Genomic DNA, 17,324 nt, shown 5'->3' on the forward strand with positions numbered 1-17,324 from the left:
ATGTCCTTCTCAATCTTTTCATGAATGATTAAGAATGTCGTTATCATGATGTTCTTTCCTACTGTGTCAATTGAATCTGTTAACGCATTCTACGTTCAAATCTTAAACCTCTATGAAATCTCTTTCCGTATTCTTTTCAGGACTGTTCCTTTCTACTTCATTTCTTTCAACACACAAAACCCTCAGTCTATCATCCGTTTCATCACTAGAAGCTGATCCACAAAGCTAGCAGCCACCGTAACTATCGGAAGCACCGACCGTATCGCCCGGCACCCGGTCCATTGTTGCCTGTCTGTTGCCCAACTCATCTGAATGCAACCGCTCCCGTACATGCAACTACACACTCCATTAAACCGATGTTTGGAAACAAGATTAATGGTGGAGGGTACCAGCTTTCATTGCTCGTACAGTAGGACCACTCCTAAGAAAGTCTTACGAAGTAATTTCGAAATCATTCTAAGGAGTTCCTTAATATCCTTTGAAGTAGAATTGTTTATTTTCAAAGATGTATACTATGTTAAAAAAAGTTGTTAAATATTAACCAAACCAACCACTAACAGGTTTATTGCTGTTGTCTCCACCATAAATATGCTTTAGGTAACTTATGTTTCCACATGTATCTCATGATGTCGCTCTAGCAATTTAATCTTCTGAAATAACTCGTAGTTGGCAGTAAAAAGTGGAGCTTTTTCAAGCACCCAAAGTACTAATTAATTAGCAAGTTTGTGAAGCAAGAGCAAGAGAATGGATGAATTAGTTCCGATGGGAAGCTATTAATCAGACTTAAAGTCATTAGTAAACGCGTAGAGGCGTAAGTATCAGAGGTTTACCATTTTGTTGAACAGCTACTAGAAAATTAAATTGTTTCACGCTAAACCGTAGAACCAAACCAGCTTTGAAGAAATACCGTTCGAAAAATTATGCATACAAAATAGTCGGACAATACTCACGGAATGTAGAACGTAGGTCCGAATTCGATTATATCTTCCTAATCATATGTAAAGGCGAACGGACCAGCCAATTACAGATTATCTCATAATTTTAAATAACACCCTACTCGAACTCGCAACTATTTCGGATTAGCCAAACTCCGAGGCATCGCTTATCGCACCCATTGTATGCAAATCGCGTGCAATATGATCGAAGTTGCGCAAACGCACGTAACTGTAACGATCGATAGACGACCGGTAAACAATAAAAATCCTTAGTACGGTGATTAGTAAAATTGTATGCAAGGAGAGATTAAGATCTATTAAGGTAAAGGTAACACGAAAACAGGATGAGAATGAAACAGAACTAACGATTGATACTTATTCTTCTTTTCTTTAGACTGCCTTTGTCTAAAGTTATTTTGGTACAGTGTCAATGCACCATCGGTTTTAGTTTTCCTCGAACATCACCTCATAATATTATTTTTTGTCAGAGGACATGCATTGTTAGCAAAAAGACATTACTACCTCACATTATTTACTCATGTACAAGTCCTATTCAAAATTCTATACACTATGTAAAACAATCTATAAGAGCGGAAACATCGGGTGTAAACAAACTCATTTGCAATTTTAATTCTGTAGCAAAACAAAAATGTGTGCAAGAAAAAGATTTACTGGCTCTTAGTATAATGAACAAAGAGATCCGCGATGTTCAATGGAGCGGAGCTAATAACTGCGGAATCAATTAGGACGCCGGATGCTCAATATCTAACTGATAATGCATATTCTTATGGTGAAGTACAGCTTCTTGTGGCTGCTGTTGGCGGTTAAGATGATAATGATAGTCCAACAGCACATATTATAGTTTTATAAGAGGTAAAAGAGCCTGCTAGCTTTTGGTTAAAAAGTGAAAGAAAGAAAGACCATTGTCTAATGGTAGGAAACCCAGAGAAAACAGCAGAACTTGTACTTTACAAAGAAGATTACAAATCTACTAAGACCTGGAAAACAGTCATAACTATAGAAGTCAAGTCAAAACATGTTTTCGATGTGAACATTGAAAACATTTGAACATGGAGAAATTAGGTATGAATCACCAATTCCCCATTAGACGAAGTTATTGTAGTACCATCTACAACTGTAACATCATCTTGTACAAAAACAATATCAACAAATATTTGCAGACCGCCATCAAGCATCTTGGGATCAACATTTATTCATTAGACATAAGTACGGGTGCTATCCATACTGATTTGACAGCAGCATCACATCAATCATTTGAGCAAATTGTGGGAAACATCGTGTTACGTGAACAGTGGTAATAGTTTCTTATATTATGTGCCATTAGAAATGTACGAGGTTCGAGCTGGGAATGAAATGATTGATTCGACTCTGCAATATTACTTTTTATAAGACAAATATATTTTATTTCACACGTAACGTTTAAAAAGGTTCTTAAGCAAATAAAAGTTCATTGTTAAGTACCTTTTGGTTTTGCGAAAATTATTTCAAATGGATTATACCTTGTCCTGATACATTTCATCGGAACAGTATCATTTTAGTTGCAACAATTTAGTATGTAAAGCACATTCGAATCAAGCTATGTTTTATCATCTGCCCTCATTACCACCAGCCTTTCCCATTTATCTCGTAGCCTACTTCGTCTAACCAAATGCGGCAAATTCTACTATTTAACATGGAATTGCAACCTGACCTTCGTAACCTTACTTTGGAATACCGATATCAAATCTCCAGACTTCGGAGATATCCGGTGAGTGAGAAGTCATTAAATCAATGGCAAGGGAACCTCCTAACCCTCAAAAACCGAATTACCCCTGTCCCAAGACCGGCAATCTCGTATTCTAATACAGAACGTATACAATCGCGCGATGACCGGCCCGCGATAACCCTTCACTGTCTAGTTAACCGAAGTTCACTCGGTCACTGTCTTACAAGGAAACACGCGGTCTTTGTGACCCTTATACGGCGCGGAGAGAAAGTCCGCGTGCTAAGGGTTAAGTTATTAGATATTTATGGCCCGATGTGTGAAAATTGGTTTATTGTGGGACCTGCTAATTTCTTCGTGTATGAGACTAATTAGATTGGATTATGGGAAAAAGATGTTGGTACCATATCGTTCAGTAAATAGGAAATACTGTCGTTGGTTTAGCAGAGTATTATCCAGATCAAAGCATCTGTACCTATCTATTTTGCAAAGGCAAACTTTTAATTAAAATAAAATAATTATATTTTTTATGACACACAAAAAAGCTAGTATTCTCCTTCACGATATGCCTACGAATCCTAAACATTCAAAAGCTTCACGTCAATTGAATCAAGCAAATCTGATTTTTCCCAATTTAAAAAGAGCAAATACGGATCAAAGGGTCCAAGCGGATTTCAAATCCAGGATAAAAACTAGAGCACACAAACGAATTCAGAAAATCGTATATTTACTTTGCAAAAATCTAATAATACCTACTATTACGTTGATACTTCATATTTCTGTACATATTTTTTTCGTCGGTCCTCATTAGTAAGAGAATATTTGCCTACATATTATTTACTTTAAATATTATAATGATACTAATGATAGAATTCTAGTTCTATATATAGATACAAAGGTAGATACAACAAATATGAGAGCTTGATTTGATGTGAAGTGAGACAAAAAAGCTTCAAATTGATTTCAGTTCAAGACTCATAACGCCAAAATAAATACGACCCAATCACATTTGCCCGATAATATCACTGTAAACACAACCCTATTGCACTATATAATAAGGTCTTTCAGAAGGTTATCAACTGCTTCCTATGTTTCCGGAAGGAAGCCCCATGAGTCCCCACGTGCAAGGCAAACGTAAACGCAAACCGATAACGCGGTGTAATGCGTTTTCGAGGCCAACGATGTGGCTGGAACACGATTTTATTGATTTTATGTCACCTGCAGGAAGTTGGGGATGTTGGAGTGTGCTAGGAATTTTCTACATAAAATTATATATTTTGTTGGTTGTGTATTTGAAACGTGACTGCTAAAACGTAGTTTCCAGTCTTTAAGTTTAAAACCTTAAAGCTATTTAATTGGTTAATTAAATATTTCCATGTTTGAGATTTGGATTCTACTCCTAGTTTATAGTCTGAAAAGCAACCTTCGCTATCCATTAAGCATTAATTGGGGCAGACCTATGTTCAGTAGTGGACGTCTTATAGCTGATATAATGATGATAATTAGTAGATGTATTAAACCAAATATACGTAATATAAGAAGTGATGTTTATCTCTTCGAGAAATAATAGTGAAGATAGCATTTTCAAATCTATCACTAATGATATTAAGTTATGTATTAAGAGCACAGGACAAGTTATGACTACATATAGCTTATACTATGCATTACTGTTTTAGAGGCTTACAAATTGTATAGGACATCGGAGCATTGTTTTGCAAGGACTATTCAACTATGTACAGTGATTACATTAGAATCTATATAACAATAGACAAATACATGTGTAAGTGTGTCACTCACGTTGTTATTCGGTACTTAGGTGTAGGGCAATTCGATTAAATTATTCGTGAATGACATTCAATTGTTGCACACATACTCCAGTTGTGAACTACGGGGTGTCCTTAAATAGAGCTATTATTTTAAAAGCTTACAATCAAGGTTTTCCTGCATGATTCCAAATTGATGTAATGATTTTGTTATTGATCAGAATTAGAAATCAATGTTTGTTTTTTCACGATTTACTCGTAATTATATTTGTATCGTTACAATGACGCAGCTAAATGGATTATTGCCATAGAAGTCTTATTATAATTTTAAAATATAACGTGGACAACATATTTCTAGTAGTGTGTAGGTTAGGTAGACGCTAAAATTCTGTAAAAAGAGTATTACTGAATGATTCATACTTAGATATACAACGTGTAACAAAAAGGGGGTATACACATCAAGTGCACGGTTTCTAGATAACATAACAAACTATACGGGAAGGGTTTTTTAAACTCATGTTTTCATGGAACGAAGTTATGAATTTTTCCAATACATAAGATACATGAAATCCTACATTTGGAAATGAAATCATTACATCACTTGCAAGAAATCAGCTGATCGGTGTCAGTGCAAGTGCACTCAATGTACTTAAATAAAATCAAAACGCTTACTCCTGGTATTTCTTCGAATAAAGAAAAAAGGGTTCCGGATATTTATTTTTCGTAACATTTTTTTTCTTCTTAAAAATTGTTTTAAGAAGAAAGGTTTTCATAAAAAGCAAAGAATATGTTAGTAGACAAACTAAGCCAAAACCTCGAGCGAGTACAAGCACAAGGGTATCCGTAAGGATATGAAATAATTAGGTACCTATCTGGTCTTTACGTGATACAAAGAGATACCATTTTTTATTTTTTATTTACTTGGATAAGATGGTCTCAAACAAATGAGTGAAGTAATCTACCTTTGCATGTTTTTCTCATTAAGACTAAACTAACTAGCTGAGCTTTTCGTGAACTTCTGTCAATCTCTGTCTCCTATCTCTCTGTTGTGGGTACCTATTCTAACCTACCTTAGTCTTAGTCTAAGGTAGGTTAGAATAGGTACCAACAACACAACATAAGAAACGAGAATTGTTATTACATACATTGAAGACGTTACGAAAAAGGGTTTCATATCATAATATTGTGTTCAAATGAACCCTAAATATCAATTCTATGCAAGTTATGTGTGTCCTAGTACAAAAAACTCCCAGTGGGTTCCGTTCTTGAATAAATTTTTAATGTACATTTTTACTTGGAGGCGTTTAGAGAGATTGACAGAATTAAAAAAAAAACTCAGCATATTAGCTTAGTCTTAATGAGAAAAACATGCAAAAATACTAGGAACCCATAAGAAACGAGAATTGTTATTACAATAATTGAAGACGCTACGAAAAAGGTTTTCATATCGTAATATTTTGTTCAAATGAACTCTAAACATCAATTCTAAGCAAATTATGTGTTTCCTAGTACAAATAAACTCACAGGGGGTTCCGTTCTTCATTTTAATTAAATTACCGACAGAATTTACAGATAGATAGACAAAATTTCACGAAAAACTCAGCAGCTTAGTTTAGTTAACATGCAAAAGTACTAGGAATCCATAAGAAACGAGAATTGTCATTACATAAATTGAAAAACGGTTGCGCACTCACAGATCCCTAATTTCATATTAAATACGATAAAATCTTGTTTCCCAGTCGTACGCGTTGTTTGAGTGTATTATGTGAAAGAGATGGAAATGTTGTCATCATCTGTTGGCTACTCTCTTTAGATGTCTCTCTCTCTCTCTCTCTCTCTCTCTGTACATAGGAATTGTCATTCAGGATGGGGGACTCGCTCCGAAAGAAACCGATTTAAAGAAAATACGATTAATCGTTCTTGGTTCGATGTATTTCATAATAGTTAAAAGGACACTGTAAAAATCAAATATTATTTGTAACTACATTAGTTACTTGTAAACTAAGGCTAAGTTGTTAACTTTTTCAGGGCTAATAAGAGTCTTTAGTCAAATTCGACGTTTATTTCTAAAATACGTATTTGATTAAATTAATAGATAAAACACACATGTTGTATTTTAATTGGCTACTATTCAATGCATTTCTTTACAGTGGAATACATAGAAATATCATTCATAATCTAATGTACATGACCGATTCAATAATAATGTGAACCGATTTAAAATAGGTGTCAACCTTTTTGGTTCGCGGGAAGAAGATCTCAGATCGCCAGCCCTAGTTGTCAGTGTTGACATAATATTATTGTCATCATGAACGTTTTAGTCATCTCAATATTTCGGAAAAATATTATCAATTTCTTTAACGTGGAGTTGAATTATCTTTCGTTGGTATTGTAACAGTGTTTGTAAGAGAGAAGATTTAACGTAGCATTCAGAAGGTGTTTGATATTGTTGTGATTGTGATTGAGATTTGTTTTACAAGCAAGCAAAAGTGTGTTGTGTATTCACTATCACGGTAGTCACATCGAACCACATCTTTAAAAATGTAAGTTACATAAATTTTTCATTTTAATATTTAGGCAAGTTTTAGCATACAGGTACTAGGCAAACAAAGCGTCTAACGTCGCACGCACCGTCGCCGCGCGAATCAAAATTAGGTAGATAGGTACTAGGCGATCAGATTTACAGAAGAAATGTTTCGACCCCTGTAGTGTTATGACACGTTTGAATGATTTAAAATCAAGAATCATACGACACCAAGAATTTGGTACCAATTTTTTTTTAAACGTATTTTAGGCTGAAACTTTGTGTAGAGATTCTATTAAACCTGTATTCTTCAGTGCTTCTTGATGTATATGGGTATTTTGTTACACCCTGTATATCACCGCTTACATTGTTTAGCAATTACAATCAGTGTGATAAAATCGTATAGAAATAATGTTATACATTTTATAGAAAGCGTATATTAAAGGGACAGTATCCCGAAAAAATGTACAGGATACACGTTTGTTTGTATTATCTCGCAGATTATATTATATCCAGAATCCAGACAACCTGTACATAATGTTTTGGGCGGCCAATCAGAGCGGGGACAGGCGACAAATCAAATTAATTGGCCACATGGACAGACCGCGGCCACACTTTATATTGCATTAGCCGAATTAGGAGCAGACGTAGCAACTGTTTCAAGTGTACATTGTACGCGAGATCGTCATAGCGATGTTATATAAGACATCATAACAGTTTGAGGCGAATAGAGTTCGTATATTGGTGCCAAGGGGTTTAAATTATTCATTTAGGGTTAATTCGTTAGTATGTTTATCGACCAATGTCAAAAAGAATTGGCCAATTTAATAAGAAATTTGAGATATAAATAATAATTCGAGCGGTTTCAAATTAAAACAACAGAAAAAAATTAGGATGGATGCATGTCATATCCGTATTATCGACTTCAAATCTAACTTTCAAAATCCCACCTACATGAGACCCTAGAGACTACTATAATTGAAGAAATGTGGGTATTATATTTATGATGGCGCTTCCTTATCTACCGTTTCATGTGAATGCCAAAGTTTTTACTACTGCTTAAAAAACCTAATGTTATGTTAAATAAGTTAGTACCTAACATAACCAATTCTCAAACGACAGTTAAACAAAAACACGGCTCCTGTGTGCTCTAAGATGGTAAGATCCCATACAAAACATACATCAGCATAATTTACAAGCTCCTAACTTACATCGACGCTTCTGTACTGCCGACACTCATCTTATGAATACCATTTGCATGACAAAGGGAACGAAGTGAAGAATATTCTAATGAGAGCCATAATGTCATATGTTTGTTTTACTTTTTGAAAACATAATGCTCGCTTCAGAGGGGACTTGAAAGGCGAAGTGTCTCATTTCTTAGGTAACGCACTTGGTGAATGAAAATATGAGTTAGAAGAGAAAATATTATCGGAAATTGAATAGCTGTTTTTCTCAACTTAATTAAATAGTCTGTTGAGCGAGTAGTCGTAATAACATATCCAACTATTACCTACCAATCTCTGACTAGCTATTAGGTATAGCTACCTAAACTTTTCTTAGATCAGACTTGTCAAGTAAGAGAATTGTAAAATCTATTTTATATGTACCCATTGAAGAATTAAAGAGGTGCAACAATTGGCATATTCAAATCTAATGATGCGTTGAATTAATTGCGGCCATTGTAATTTCAAAATTCGCGATTTAATATGAAAATAAACATTAAATTAAACGGTAAAAATTGAAATTCATATCACGTGGGACATAAAGCTTACCTAGTACCAATCTAATTGATGATCCATGAAATCTTCAAAGCTTTGAATTTTATTTTCTTTTTTATTATCACACTACACAAAACAACATACAACATCTACATACCAGAATCGCGGAAAACACACGCTGGAAAAAAATAAAAACAAAATAAAATCGGAATACAATTTCTTTGTCTTGTACAAAAGTCACAATATTATGTGCCAGTATTCGATTTCGTGGCCAGCTCGGGACTTTTATTTACATACCCATGTAGGGTTGCCAGTTGCCACAAAACCTCAATATCTTTCAACTACCAAATATTCAATAGGACATAACTCACAACTGTCTGCGCCTCTTGTTGAGTGGTGACAACCCTGAGGCTAATGTTTTAAACAAGAGATGAATGATCGAATGAGAAATATTGTAAATCGGAATATTTCGATACAAATATAGCTCGAGGGGTTAAAATATAGTTTCGATTCGACACGCGATCTTATGGTACAGTTAAAGAATGTCTTAGAAAAACGTAATTTTCGAAAACTAATAAATCACGTTCACAGCAAAATAGTGTCAGTATCGAAATACTTTATTCTATTGACTAGAGTCGATTCATTATTTATTCAGCTTTAATTGAAAAAATAAAGAAATATAATTAATCTAAAAGATAATCTAAATATCTAAACACGACGAACACGGAAGCGCGATCATTAATTTTATTTTCACACTAAAATCTTTTTCTTACGATGAGATAAATACGAACTAACCTGCCTACACAAGAAAATAATAGATAACACGAACAAGCAACGTTTACAAAACAACTTTTCCTTTCGTTTCACACCTAACCTAGTACACAAATTAGGAACAATAACTAAATTATAGGTGCCATTGTTAACAAAAAACAATACATAAGAGATGTAAGCTTATCCATTCAACCTCCTTGCGTAATATATACTGAATAACGCCATCTAGTGGAAATAGAAAGTGGTATGCAAATAAATGACTGGAGAATGGATGCAGATTTGCTTCTTGTGTCGCTAACAAGTCTTCCTGGTGCTAAACTTCTGTTAAATGTGGTAAAAGATACAAACTTTTAGTTTAAAATGTTAAAAACTAAAAAAATATTCATATATTTCAGGAAAAATACATAAAATCATTGAAAAAAATATTAAACATTGAACAAAAATAATTTTCAACCACTAGGCCCCGACGAGATTCGAACTCGTGATCTCCTGTTTACTAGACAGGCGCTTTAACCAACTAAGCCACGGCGCCGTTGAGCAACACGTCGAAATAAGAGCTTCCTTTGTTGAAGACGATTAGATAAGACTCGTAACAATGTAGAATGATGATACATTTTTGTTGTTATATCTCTCGAAAAGTACTGAACGAAATAAGATGCTATTTAGCACAAAAATAGTTTACGATCTGATTTAATAATGAGTTAAATTCTAATATGAGTCGCGACGCGTAAAATATGCAAATGACATCTATTTTTAAATAACTTGAAAAGAAGGTGATTAAATTAGATTTTTAAACCTAGCTTATTGGAAATTACATCGCGAATTAACTATTGTGATTTGTCTATTCAGCAGTGGATGTCTTGTGGCTGATAATTGTGATAATGATAATGATGAATATTAAATTGACAAATTTTTGGTTTAAACCCTTGGTATATTTTGGTAGAAATTTAGTATAAATGATAACCTCACACAAACATAACGAAACACAACGCAAGCATTGTTTCACGTCGGTTTTCTGTGAGTCTGTGATGTATTCGGCCCATTCGCCGAAGCAGGGCTTTCCTTCACTTATAAGGTAATGAAAGATGTATCTACCAAAACTTATACTTGTATTACATACTATTTCTTCCATAAAACCCAAAAAATATCTAACCCGCTACCTTCCCTCCCTTGCACAGCACTCAACAAGCATAATGCCTCAATTGACTGGTCTGACACTGGTAGTACCTAAGCAGCGCATTATGCGTGCGCGCAGGAATGTCACCCGCTGTCAACTCGGAAACTATTTGCAACGCGCAACACGTTGCGTAACGTTGTTGCTGTATCCGTTCGATATTTGCATTCGGGTACAGAATTAAGTAAGGTGTTTATGGTAATTAGTACTTGGCATGGTAATTGAGGATTTATCGAGCGGTTATTAATGGTAAAGGATAGCTTGGTTTTAGCACCACAATGGGTTCATCAGCCTCTCCTTTTAATTTCCACGTTGAACGACTACTCGCCACCTGTATCCAGTGGCTCTTCGCGACTCTGGGGATATCGTCGGTTCACCCAGTGGGAGCGGTAGGATTAGGGTCTAGTAATTTATAAGTACGAAAATGTTATATTACAAATATTAGCTTTTTCTTAACTTTTTGAATAATGTATTTACAACTGCTAATGATATAACAGGTAAAAGGGTTTCTGGATTGTTCCTAGTCTATGGCAATAATATGTGACTTATAGAACAAAAGAAATGGTGTAAAAAAATGTGACTTACTTTCTTCTATAGAAAAGTGAGATGATTTCTCACGTTTTCTTATGTGGTATTTATTTATAGTACATAGAATGTTTTAAGTTACAATCTTCAACCCATGTGCTAAGGGCAGATTTTTTTGAGGGAGGAATCATCCAATTACTTCTCCTGCCTTAGGCAAGGCGAGAGGGAGTGTCTGACTTACTGACTAAAAACCACCCTGTTCCTATCCCTGCTTTTCGAGCCGGAGCTAGGTAGCTAGGTAGTCCGCAGCTCCAGATAATTATCGACCATATTATGGTTTCCAGTCCGTTATAGGAAAATGCTCAAAACTCCAAAACACCCATTTCACCAACCTCTCACAGATTCTGAGAGATTCTTGCGATGATTTGGACCATCACTAACGTTACCGTTAAAAGACAATTTAACGCCATCAACGTCCGTTTGTTTATCAAAGTTTGTTTTGTATTGTTTTTTGTTACTTTTACTTTTTTTTGTTATCAACTGGGTTTTACAATTTTATTGACACTTGAGGTCGACGACCTTTTTGAAAGATGAACCTTTTTTATTTAGTGTTACATTATTTTAAAATATAAACGTGTATTTTAGTTTAGAACTAATTTGAAAGAAAACTTGAAGTGGAACACTCAGAAACTATTACTAATAAACTATCAAAGACTTATTACTCACTGTAACAAAAATAAACTGAAGTACATAATAATAAAGAAATAATTACTAATAACACAATTGAAATAATACTTGATGTACCTAAATATAAATAGAGCAATCTACACGTGAGCACAGATGATTGATATCATGTCAACAGAATTATCATTTTAATGCAAATGTTCACACAATTGGCTGATGATATAAAACAGAACACAATTAACATAAATGCATCACTACATTATGTTTGTAACTCTATCAACCCGTTGTATGCTGAGTGCAGATCTACGAGAGACACAATATGTTTTCTATTGTGTCTCTTATACCTGCAGACCAAAGGTTTAGGCAGAGAAGCTAAAAGAAGACAGAAGTCGTGGATAGGAGCTCCCATCTAATAGAGCTCTCCTACTAGAAATATCAATATCTATCTCTTATTACGTACCATGAAACCACTACTTATTTCTACAAAGAGGACATCTAACGTCAATTCAAAGGCTCAAATCCAAATCCATGACACTAGATACCATATTTTTTTACAACCAGTATTTACTCTCCTATCTGAGAACTCAAAAACTTGAGCTCAACAACTAATATTACGGCCCAACAGACCAAAACAACAAAAGTGACAAACATAATCGACTTAATTTCGAATTTCTATTTAACGCTATCGATACTAAAGTACCTACATGTCCTTATCAAGAATTACATTTACAAAGTCAAGGTAACACAAGAAAACAATGGATATTGAAATGAAAATATCATATCAGTACGATTGATAATGCACGTTGATTTTTATGACTTCGTTAAAAAAATATAAAATCGATTCTCTTTTAGTACTTATGTAATATAATAGAGCTGAAGAGTTTGTGATGATTTATCGAGATAATCCCGATGTATCGTAAGCGCAAAAGCATTTTTTTGCGCAGCTGCGGACTACCTAGCGGTTTACTGGGGCTCCAACTCGAATAGTAGGAATAGGAACGGAGTGGTTTTTAGTCAGTAAGAGTCTGACACTCCCTCTCGCTTAACCCAAGGCGGGAGAGAAGTCATTGGATAATTTTCCCCCCTTATAAAAAAAATTTTTGGAGCTTGAACTTTCGTTTTTGACTCTCTGGACATCCACAGTCTTAAAGTAAGATAAAACATGGTTTGGGACTGTATGTGCCCCATCGCACTCAGGCCTAGAATAAAAATTTGAAGATCACAAATCAATTGTGGCTTGAGGTTCACAATCACAGACATAATGAGTACTATTCCTTGGAAAATCAACCTTGCTATCAAACATATGTTTACTTCTGACTGTCCCTTAGGACATAGGAAACTGTAAAACGTAGGTAATATTGTGTATGTAAATTAATTCAGAGTACTTCATTGCACAAGTTCCGTTGTGTCCCTCGCTGACACCACGACACTCCGGTAATTGAATTGCTTTCACGATGCGTATGGGAAACTCTATATTGTCTGTGCCTATGTCAGCCTTTGATACGAGAGCAAATTCAGTTTGCGGCGTGTGAAAGCCAATGTTTCTTTATAATGGATTTTTGAGGTTCTTATCTGTCAGATTATATTGAAGATAAAAATGTGTGGCAGCATGTTGGTCCGGCTCCACTGGACACTCGCTCACACTAGACAATGCTCTAATACGATCACTAGTTACACGTTAAATTAAAGTACTAATTTATTCCAATGTAGTCTAGGGATCCTGTGGCATCAAGCAGTTATTTATTTATTTTTTATTTGAAAAATTAAATTAAGGATTATTTTTTATTTGTATAGAAGCATTATTTCAAAATTGTAAGTGTACATATGTGGGCACTATGTTTGAAACAACCCGCTTTTTTAATTTATATTCTTTACAAATTGGTTTTATTGTCCCATAGTTTTGACGTCGTATTGTCGTTACATTGTTCCTACATATATATACAATAGGTAAATGATCAAATAATGTATCAGAGATATTGTAAAAAACATTTTTTGAAAAGAGTAACGATGGAGTTTCTTGCTCGTTCTTCTCCATTCGAAGCAACACTTTGGAACGAGCGCCTAGCTTCACTGACAGACAGACTGACGGACAATTCAATTTGACGTTTCAAAAGTGCCTAATTTAGGATTAATTGAAATAAATGCTTTGACTTTGACTTTGACTTTGACTTTATATATAATATTTTATTATTTCCGCGTTTCAAATAACTATTAATAATTACTACCATTTTTTTTTTTTGAGGGCCGAAAATCATCCAATGTCTTCTCCCGCCTTGGGTGATGTGAAAAGGAGTGTCAGACTCTTACTGACTAAAAACCACTCCGTTCCTACTCCTGCTTTTCGAGCCGGAGCACCGGTAACCCGCTAGGTAGTCCGCAGCTCCGAGTGAGCTTACTACCACAGGTTTGGTTCGCTTCTGGATAAAATTGTTATTTAGTTCGATACAGAACCGGTACATTGTAATCCAATATTTAACAATTCTCGAATTTACAATGCAATACTCATTACCATGACAACTAAACTTCACTGCACAAGTTTACAACTCAAGCAGCCGTGATGTTAGACCGCCGTTAAAATATACAACGCCTAAACACACAAGCTTAGAGTAGTGCCTAACAAATCCACAATGTGTCATTATTTACTTCTCACGGCCGCCTCAGTTGTGCAACAATGTCTAAGGGAAAGGTGAGATCATAATATTAATTCGTTCTAAGTACTGTCTTATCGAAACGTAAATCTACCATCTTTCCCTCGAAACTTTTTTCAAAAATACCAACGTCATAATTGCGATGCAAATACACTTTCGCGAATTACTTTCTCACTGATTCTGTTTGTAATCGTTACTAGTGCTGAGATAAAAGTAATTATGATTAATAGACTCTAGCATGGATGTTGGATGAACAGTCTTCTGTATGAATTGCAAGATGGTGCAAGATAAGATGTTGATTATGATTAGGATAAAATTATACAAATACTGTTGGAAAGGAACTTCGAAAAAATGTGAACTATCAAAGCATTAAACTGAATTCAATACAATCAGTTTTAAAAACAAAACAATTACGGTACCTACTGCATAAAAAGGCTGCTAATAAATGGCTGTGACATACGGACGGACAGATAGATATGACGAATCTATAAGGGTTCCGTTTTTTTGCCATTTGGCTACGGAACCCTAAAAACGATATCACATACCTAATACGTTACATAATTCTTCGACAAAAACAAACGTCAAAGAATTTTCCCTTGACCTTACTAATAAATCACAACAATTCTAAAACAAGAACACACAATAACAACGATTACTTAACTGTTAAAGAAGCTGACAAGGTATATCAATTAAAACCCGAAGACCACAAACACGAGGCAGGTAGAACTGTGAGTGAACATAAACATGGTTTGTTTGACGTCCATAATTTAATTAGAGCTACACCCTTCGGTGCGGAAGTCGGATACACCAGTCACGGCTGAGTGACAGCGGCCAAACAATGGACGGGTAATGGCGTACACATGTTATTAAATGAAGGTGTGTCAAAACAAAATGAAGCTAAATGTATCATACAACTGTGTGTACAAATATTTAGAAAGTATTTTCTTACTACATTTTTGTATAGAAAATAAGAGAACAAGAACTTTTAATGCGATTGATAGGTACATAACATGTATGAGTATGGCATGTACAAGTTCAGTCACTTATAATTTACATATGTCAACAGTGTAATATTAGGGTCAAGTCTATTACATGACATGACTGCAGATACCATGTGTCTACTCAATACTATAAATCAAGCAAACGAACAATACTTTGCCTAATCTGTAGTCAAAACTTTATGCTTAGCAACCAATATTTAAGATAACGAGATCAGTGATGAAATAAGGAAATATACCTTCACTGACCTACAGTAAACACACGATCATCTGGAGCAACACAGAAAACCTAATTAAATATGGCATCTTCAGCAGAATTCCGATGTCGCAACAGCGGAACAGAATCTGCAGAGATCAAAAATAACGTTGCATCGTTTTGCAATACCGAACTGAGGATAATACGTTCGTTGTGCAAACAATTCGGTTGCGTGACATAAGGGGTCAGTGGAAGACACCCGCTGGTCTGTCCGAGCCGATTTTGTAAGGCAACAAACAAACACGACAATCGGAAACATTGTGCATTAATTTGCATTGCATATATTCCGGCCCAGAAACATAGCACAGAAACTTTCATATTACCAAAATTTTGGCTTGTATCTATATTAGACATTAGGTAATCGCTTCACTCCATCTCAATCCAATCCACATTTGGACTGCCAATTAGAAATCACCCTTATAAAACGAATGCTACATCCCACGAAAACACCCAATTAATGATATCCTCGATTAAAAAGTAAAAGCTTAACCAGACCAACGGCTTTATTAAATTTCACACTAAACGAAACTTAATTAGTTCCTAAAGACATAAGAAAGTCTATAAATAAATCTGAAACTCTAGAACCTAACTTATGCGATACGGATGTTGAAATTAATAAATCACAGAGAATATTGATAAACAGTGATGTTTTCTGTAATGAATGAGTTGATGTTTATTCGTCCATTAACACTTTCTTCGCGCATAAATTCTGCACTGCGCTATAAACGCAACTGATCAAAGCCTGCATAATGCGCCGGTTCATTATTTTGGATTTTACTACAAATTTTATGCCTGATTGTTTTGTTTTGTTTTGAAATGTGATTTTCATACTATCAGGATATAATTTTACGATGAAAAATTACTTACCCTTAGTGAAATGCATAACAATTTTCCAACTTCACAATTTTATTCTCAACAAGAAAAAATTACTTTGCATTAATGGATTGATCAATACTTAATGGAATTATCCGCGATCCTACGAAAGTAAATCTATAGAATGGAATCTAAATCCAATTTCGACAGGTGTAATAATAAAAGACTAATCCGTTTATTCCATAAACCCTGCCAATAAAATAACACCTAACAACATCGCTTTCAAATCTGCGAAACGACTCATCGAACCAATTTAAAATTCATCATATACATTTCTATTGTCCAATTGGCTGGAGACTGCTTTATTTTGTATTAATTATAGCCAAGTCAATAAGCGAAAGTGGACTTTTGATTTCTAACCTTTATGAGGTGAAATGTTTCTTTGTGGGAGGTAGTGATGTACGAATAAGGAATTGCATGGCGCCCACCTATGTGTGTATACGTGAATATGTAACATTTTATAATTGGCGATGATAAAGATGAAACAATTTGTTTTGTTGTATAACTTTTACTGTTACATCATTATTATCAGCCATAAACGTTATATTCTCGATATGGCGTTACCCATACAAGGAAAGTCTTAAGTAATATTATGTGTGTTTTTCAAATGAGACTGCTTTCACGGTAAGTGAAATAAATCACTCGAATTAGCATTAGCTTCTCTGACATACGGACTTTTAGATTCGTTAAAAATAAGACAGACAGTTACTAATTTGGTTAAATCTTGAT

The 17,324-nt window shown here is 34.8% G+C and overlaps 1 protein-coding gene and 1 non-coding gene across 5 annotated transcripts in view; both read right to left on the reverse strand.

Moving 5' to 3' along the window:
• LOC118273551 (protein spire) overlaps positions 1-17,324 on the reverse strand; it is a 181,926-nt gene that overhangs the window by 82,307 nt on the left and 82,295 nt on the right. The gene's annotated exons all lie outside the window — the stretch shown is intronic.
• Trnat-agu (transfer RNA threonine (anticodon AGU)) lies at positions 9,896-9,969 on the reverse strand. Its single transcript has one exon. It is a non-coding gene; the product is annotated as a tRNA-Thr (tRNA).

Source organism: Spodoptera frugiperda, chromosome 1, assembly GCF_023101765.2.
Source record: "Spodoptera frugiperda isolate SF20-4 chromosome 1, AGI-APGP_CSIRO_Sfru_2.0, whole genome shotgun sequence".
In the NCBI taxonomy this organism is placed as follows: domain Eukaryota; kingdom Metazoa; phylum Arthropoda; class Insecta; order Lepidoptera; family Noctuidae; genus Spodoptera; species Spodoptera frugiperda.